Raw genomic sequence first — 6,364 nt, 5'->3', positions numbered from 1 at the left:
TTTCATTTTCATGCATTGGAGAAGAACTGGCAACCCACTCCAGTGTTCTTGCCTGGAGAATCCCGGGGACGGGGGAGCCTGGTGGGCTGCCATCCATGGGTTAGCACAGAGTTGGACATGACTGAAGCGACTTAGCAGCAGCAGATAATTGGTTTACTTTATAGAAACATGGTTTGGTTCTCAAACTTGTTTGTAAAAATTAGAGTGCCCCTTTCCTTTTATTTTCTTTTTTCTTTTTAAAATTATGTATGACAACACATTTACAGAAAACGTGGGAAATACAGAACAAAGTTACATATAGTTCCACTAAATATTATAATAGTTTTTCAATATAGATACATTAAGATTTTAGTTGGAGTTTAAATATAAAATTCTCAAAAAATTAATAGAATGATGAATAGACAGAAAACTAGAAAGATATAGTAGACCTGAAAATCACTATAACCAATTCAACATAAATAAGATTTATACAATTTTCACACAACACTATGATACAAATTTTATTTAAGTTCCCATGGACTATACACCAGTAGACACTGAAACATATCCAGGGACGTAAATTTATCAGAATTTGTTGCATTTTGCTGAAGCTCACTGCAACTAAATACAAAGTGTAATCTTGAATAAGTTATGAAAATTAATAATGAGTGTCCCTCTCCTTTATCAACAGAATTAGACCTTGGCTTTACACATAGAGATATGAATTGCTTCATCATAAAGTGAGAATTTAGAATTTTACAGATGAAATTGTGAGAAAAACAAAATAAAATTAAAAGAAGAAATCTATTTTATATAGTTTTACTTATTTGTTCACTTGTTTTCCTTAAGTTGATTACATTTTCTGTATTATTTTATTTATTTATTTTCTTCTTCAGATCTTTTTTATTTTATTTTTTTAAATATGAATTTATTGATTTTAATTCGAGGCTAATTACTTTACAATATTGTATTGGTTTTGCCATACATTGACATAAATCTGCCACGGATGTACATGTGTTCCCCATCCTGAACCCCCCTTCCACCTCCCTCCTCATACCATCCCTCTGGGTCATCCCAGTACACCAGCCTCGAGCATCCTGTATCATACATTGACCCTGGACTGGTGATTTGTTTCACATATGATAATATACATGTTTCAATGCCATTCTCCCAAATTATCCCACCCTTGCCCTCTCCCACAGAGTCCAAAAGACTGTTCTATACATCTGTGTCTCTTTTTCTGTCTCACATACAGGGTTAACAGCATCTCTCAAAAATAATTCCATGATGGATTTATTTGCTTATTTATGTGACACACATTTATGACAAAATCACTCTGTATTAACAAGCATCCTTATTTGAACCATCATCTTCTTTTGGACATCAACATCTCTGAGTCTTGAAAGATTTATAATTAACCTAAAGGACAGCCTGCTAAGTCATTTCAGTCATGTCTAACTCTTTGTGAACCTATGAACTGTAGCCTGCGAGGCTCCTCTGTCCATGGGATTCTTCAGGCAAGGATACTGGAGTTACTAGAGTGGTAACTCCAGTTACCATGCTCTCCTCCAGGGGATCTTCATGACTCAGGGACAAAACCCCCATCTTGTGTATTGCAGGCAGATTCTTTACTACTGAGCCATCAGGGAAGCCCAATCTAAAGGCCACCCTTATTTTATTGTGCTTTACTTTTTGTGCTTTACAAAATTGCACGTTCTTTTTTTTTTTTTCAAATTGAAGGTTTTGGCAATCCTGCATCAAGCCATCATTTAAAACCATTTTTTTAATAGCATTTTCTCACTTTGTGTCTTTAATATTTTTATAATTCTCATAACACTTAAGACTTTTTCATCATTATATTTTTATGATGATCTGTAATCAGTGATCTTTGATGTTATTATTTGTTTTGGGGCATCACAAACTGTGCCCATATAAGATGGCAAACTTAATTAAAAAATAGTATGTATAATCTGACTGGTCCACTGACTGGCAATCCTCTCTCTCCAAACCTTCCTACTCCCAGAAACAACAGTGAAATGAAGCCAGGTAATAACCCTACAATGGCATCTAACTGTTTGAGTGAAAGGAAGAGTTTCACATCTCTCAGTTTTAAGTCAAAACCTAGAAATGATTAAGTTTAGTGAAGAAGGCATGTCAAAAGCTAAGATGGCCCAAAATTAGGCCTCTTGCACTAGTTAGCTAAGCTACGAATGCAAAGTGACCTCTGGATCATGGTAGAGATACATTTCATTTGTTTCTCCCATTTAATCTATAACATGTAAAACAACCACAACTTTACAAGGATACCTCTGCCCTGCACACTAAGATACCAGATAATTTCACATATCTGTATGCATAACAGTGGGTCACCTGGAACAAATAGAGGAAGTATAAAACAGGGAAAGAGTAAAGGTGTTGCCTGAAATCCTGATCCTCAGGCCATGACAGCTGAATCTGCAACCCCAGAGAACCTGATAGTATCAGTGGAGGGTGTATACATGACTCTGAACTCCTGACAGCTGTGGCACTTGTGACCATTGGTAACAGGGAAGCAATGGTGCCTGAGACTTCATCCCTCTAGCCACAAAAAGACACGTGACTCTGAATGTGTAATTCACCACCCACAACAAATATAGCAAAGGTGCCCATGAAACTCTCAATACCCTCAACCTCCCATCACCTTTCAGAGGCAGAACTTGTAATTACAATTTTCCCAGATGTAGTGGAAGAGCACATCATCCTGGTGCCACAGAGTTTGTTGCCAATGACCCTGGAGGCAAAAGAAGTGATAATGAGTGGTAGGGTGAAGCTCTGACAAAAAGGGGGAGGGTGGAAAGTGACAATTCTGAAATATAACCAGAGGGAGCCCAAGAAAGGGAAACCCGAACTTGAGCTATTATATCATCTACCAGAAGACAAAAGAAAGACTTCTGATTTCTAAACTATTGAATTTTTAAAATCAAATAGAAATGTATAGAAGTAGTGAATCACAATGTTGTGTAATAGGAATTAGCATTATTCTAGGGGAATAATACTTAAAAAGCAAACAAAAAGGACAGACATCAGATCAAATATCTGGTTACTGGAGGCAGAGGATGTGGGGATGAGGAGTTGGATGAAGGCAGTCAAAAGGTACAGACTCCAAGTTATATTTTAAATATAGGAACATAATGTACAAAATGATTGATATAATTAACATATAAGACATATAAAAACATAATTCCATTGCTCTGTTATATATGGACATTGATAAGCGAGTTAATCCTAAGAGTTCTCATCACAATAAAATGTTTTTCTATTTATTTAATACTGTTTCTATATGAGATGACGTTTCTTAAACTTACTCTGATAATCATTTCACTGATGAATGTAAGTCAAAAAAATGCTTGAGGGAAATTAAAATTGCTACTCCAGTGAACACACAAATGATAAAAAAAAAAGTAAACATTTTTCATTACTGATAAGTAGAAAGTTATAGTGGTTTGGATAGAACATCAAACCTGTCACAATATTAACCTCAGTCAATCCTAAACCATAGCAAGGCCCTGTATTCAATTTTATGAATGCTAAGAGAGCTGAGGAGTCTACAGAAGAAAACTTTGAAGCTAACAGAGGTTGGTTCATTAGGCTGAAGCAAAGAAGCAGTCTCCATAACAAAAAAGTACAAGTTGAAGCAGCAAGTGCTAATGTAGAAGCTGCAGCAAGGTATCCAGAAGATCTAGCTAAGATAATGAATACAGGTGGGTGGATATACCAAACAAGAGAGTTTCAGTATAGATCAAATAGCTTTCTATTGGAAGATGTCATTGAGAAATGTCATAATTAGAGAGGAGAAAGCAATGCCTGGCTTAAAAATACAAGCTGAGTCTCTGCTGGGGGTTTCCGGATGACTCAGATGGTAAAGAACCCACCTGCAATGTAGGAGACTTAGGTTCAATCCCTGGGCCAGGAAGATCCCCTGGAGAAGGGATTGGCTGTCCACTCCAGTGTTTTTGCCAAGAAAATTGCATGAACAGAGGAGCCTGGTGGGCTAAAGTCCATGGGATCGCAAAAAGTTGGACATGACTGAGTGGCTAATACTCCTGTTAGGGGCAAATGCAACTGGTGGCTTGAAGTTGAAGCCAATGCTCATTTACCATTTTAAAAACTCCAGGGACCTTAAGAATTATGCTAAATTTACTCTGCCTATGTTTTATAAATGGAGCAGCAAAACCTGAATGAGAGCACATCTCTTTACAATATAATTTAATGAATATTTGAAGTCAAACTGTTGGAGTCCATCACTCAGGAAAAATTCCTTTCAAAATAATATTGCTCATTGCTCTCACCCAAGAGCTCTGATGGAGATGAACAATGAGAATCATGATGTTTTCAAGAATCTCATTTGTCTGTTAACACAGATTCACTTTGTGGACCATGATCAAGCAGTAATTTCAACTTTCAAGTCATATTATTTAAGAAATACATTTTAAGGCTATAGCTGCCATAGATATGTTTCCTCTAATGGATCTAGGCAAAGTAAACTGAAAATCTTCTGGGAAGGATTTGACATTGTAGATGCCACTTAGAATATTCATGATTCCTGAGAAGAGGTCAAAACCTTAACAGGAATTTGGAAGAAGCTCTTTCCAGCCTTCATGAATGATTTTGAGTGGTTCAAGATGTCAGTGGAGACAGTGACTATAGATATGGTGAAAATACAAAGAGAACTAAAATTAGAAGTGATGTCTGAAGATGTGACTGAATATCATGGTAAAGTTTTCATGGATGATAAAACTTTCAAGGATAAGGCATTGCTTCTTGTGGTGAGCAAATAAATTGGTTTCTTGAGATGGCATCTACCCCTGATGAAAATGCTGTCAAGATTGTTGAGATGACAGCAAAACATTTAGAATATTATACAAACTTCTTTGACAAAGCATCAGCTGGGTTCTAGAAGACTGACTCCAATTTGAAGGAAGTTTTACTGTGGGTAAAATGGTATCAAACAGTGTTGCTTGCTATAGAGAAATCGCTTGTGAAAGGAAGAGTCAATCTAAGTGGCAAAATTTGTTGTCTTAATTCACCACCTTAATGAATCAGCAGCATGAATATCAAGGCAAGACCCTCCACTGCAAAAATTGAGCTGAAGCCACAGATGACAGCATATTTTAGCAATAAGGCATTTCTAATTTAAGGTATGTGCATTGCATTTTGAGCTTCCCAGGTGGTGCTAGTGGTAATAGACTATATAGTATAGTGTCATCATAACATTTATATTCAATGGGAAACAAACAAAAAAAGTGTGACTCACTTTATTGTGGAGGTCTGGAACTGTATCTGATATCTGCAAAGTGTACTTGTATTTCAACAAACAACAATTTTCTTTGCTTTGTATTATTTTACCTGGGCTTAGGACATCACAGCTTTTTTGGTCTTTATCCTAACACAAACAACACGGTTACCATCTCCCTGTCTTACCTTTCTAACTGATTTAAAACACTTGGTTGATGATTTGTGTTTTTTTGTTTGTTTGTTTTGTTTTTTAAAGAAAGGGGTAATAAGCAGCTATTCTTTTAATAATTCTCTGCCTACTGGGTAAATTATCTTTACATATTGCCCTTCCTAGCCATATACTATAATGCCTCAAGCGTTCTTTTGTCTAAATTTCAGTGCTTAGTTGTGGCATAAGATAGGCACTATTATAAGGTAAATACAAAAAATAAAAATGTCATTCTATTGCTACATGCAGTAACAGTGTGCATCCTAAAGTTTCAAAAAAAAAATAAAAACAATACATTTATTTCAGATTTTCCTTTAATCTATGTTTAAGAAGTACGTTATGTTTATATAACATTTTAAAGGGCAATTTTTTTTTTCTAGTAAATTAAATGCATGGTTTTCAACCTACAGAAAATGCCATCTTTCAATACCATAAACATAAGAAAAATATTTATTTAGTATACAATGTTAACTTTCTCACATAATGTCCTTGAAATAAATCCATATATATCACTATATATGATGAAGATTCATTTAAAAAAGTGATGAAAATGACAACTAGTACTGAAATAAGCAGTAGACAGTAAGTAAATTGTCAGACCTAAGAGTACCATCAACAAAGGTCAAAGACAACTGAATTGACCTGAAGCATGTATTTTGTGGCTCACTACTGTTTACTATCAGAATTTGGTAAGGCCATTCATCTGACATTAAAAAAAAAAAAAAGCACATCCTTTCATTAGTGCTTCAAAGAAACTTAGAAACATGCATTTTAATCACCAGAAACCTATTCAGCTACCTTTGTATTGCTGTCTCAAACAAACAAACAAAAAAAAAAGGGCATCGTTTACTCTGGTTAACAAAATCAAGGAAACGCTAAATAAGTGGAGAGATTTTCTGTGTT

General features: G+C 35.4%; 1 pseudogene; it reads left to right on the top strand.

The window, feature by feature from the left end:
- The first annotated feature begins 3,353 nt into the window (after positions 1 to 3,353).
- On the top strand, positions 3,354 to 5,040 carry LOC105005502 (annotated as a pseudogene).
- Positions 5,041 to 6,364: the final 1,324 nt, after the last annotated feature.

This window comes from Bison bison, unplaced genomic scaffold (assembly GCF_000754665.1).
Source record: "Bison bison bison isolate TAMUID 2011002044 unplaced genomic scaffold, Bison_UMD1.0 scf7180017858473, whole genome shotgun sequence".
NCBI lineage: Eukaryota > Metazoa > Chordata > Mammalia > Artiodactyla > Bovidae > Bison > Bison bison.
The sequence above is the reverse complement of the archived record's forward strand: the minus strand, read 5'-3'. Positions and strand labels throughout refer to the sequence as shown.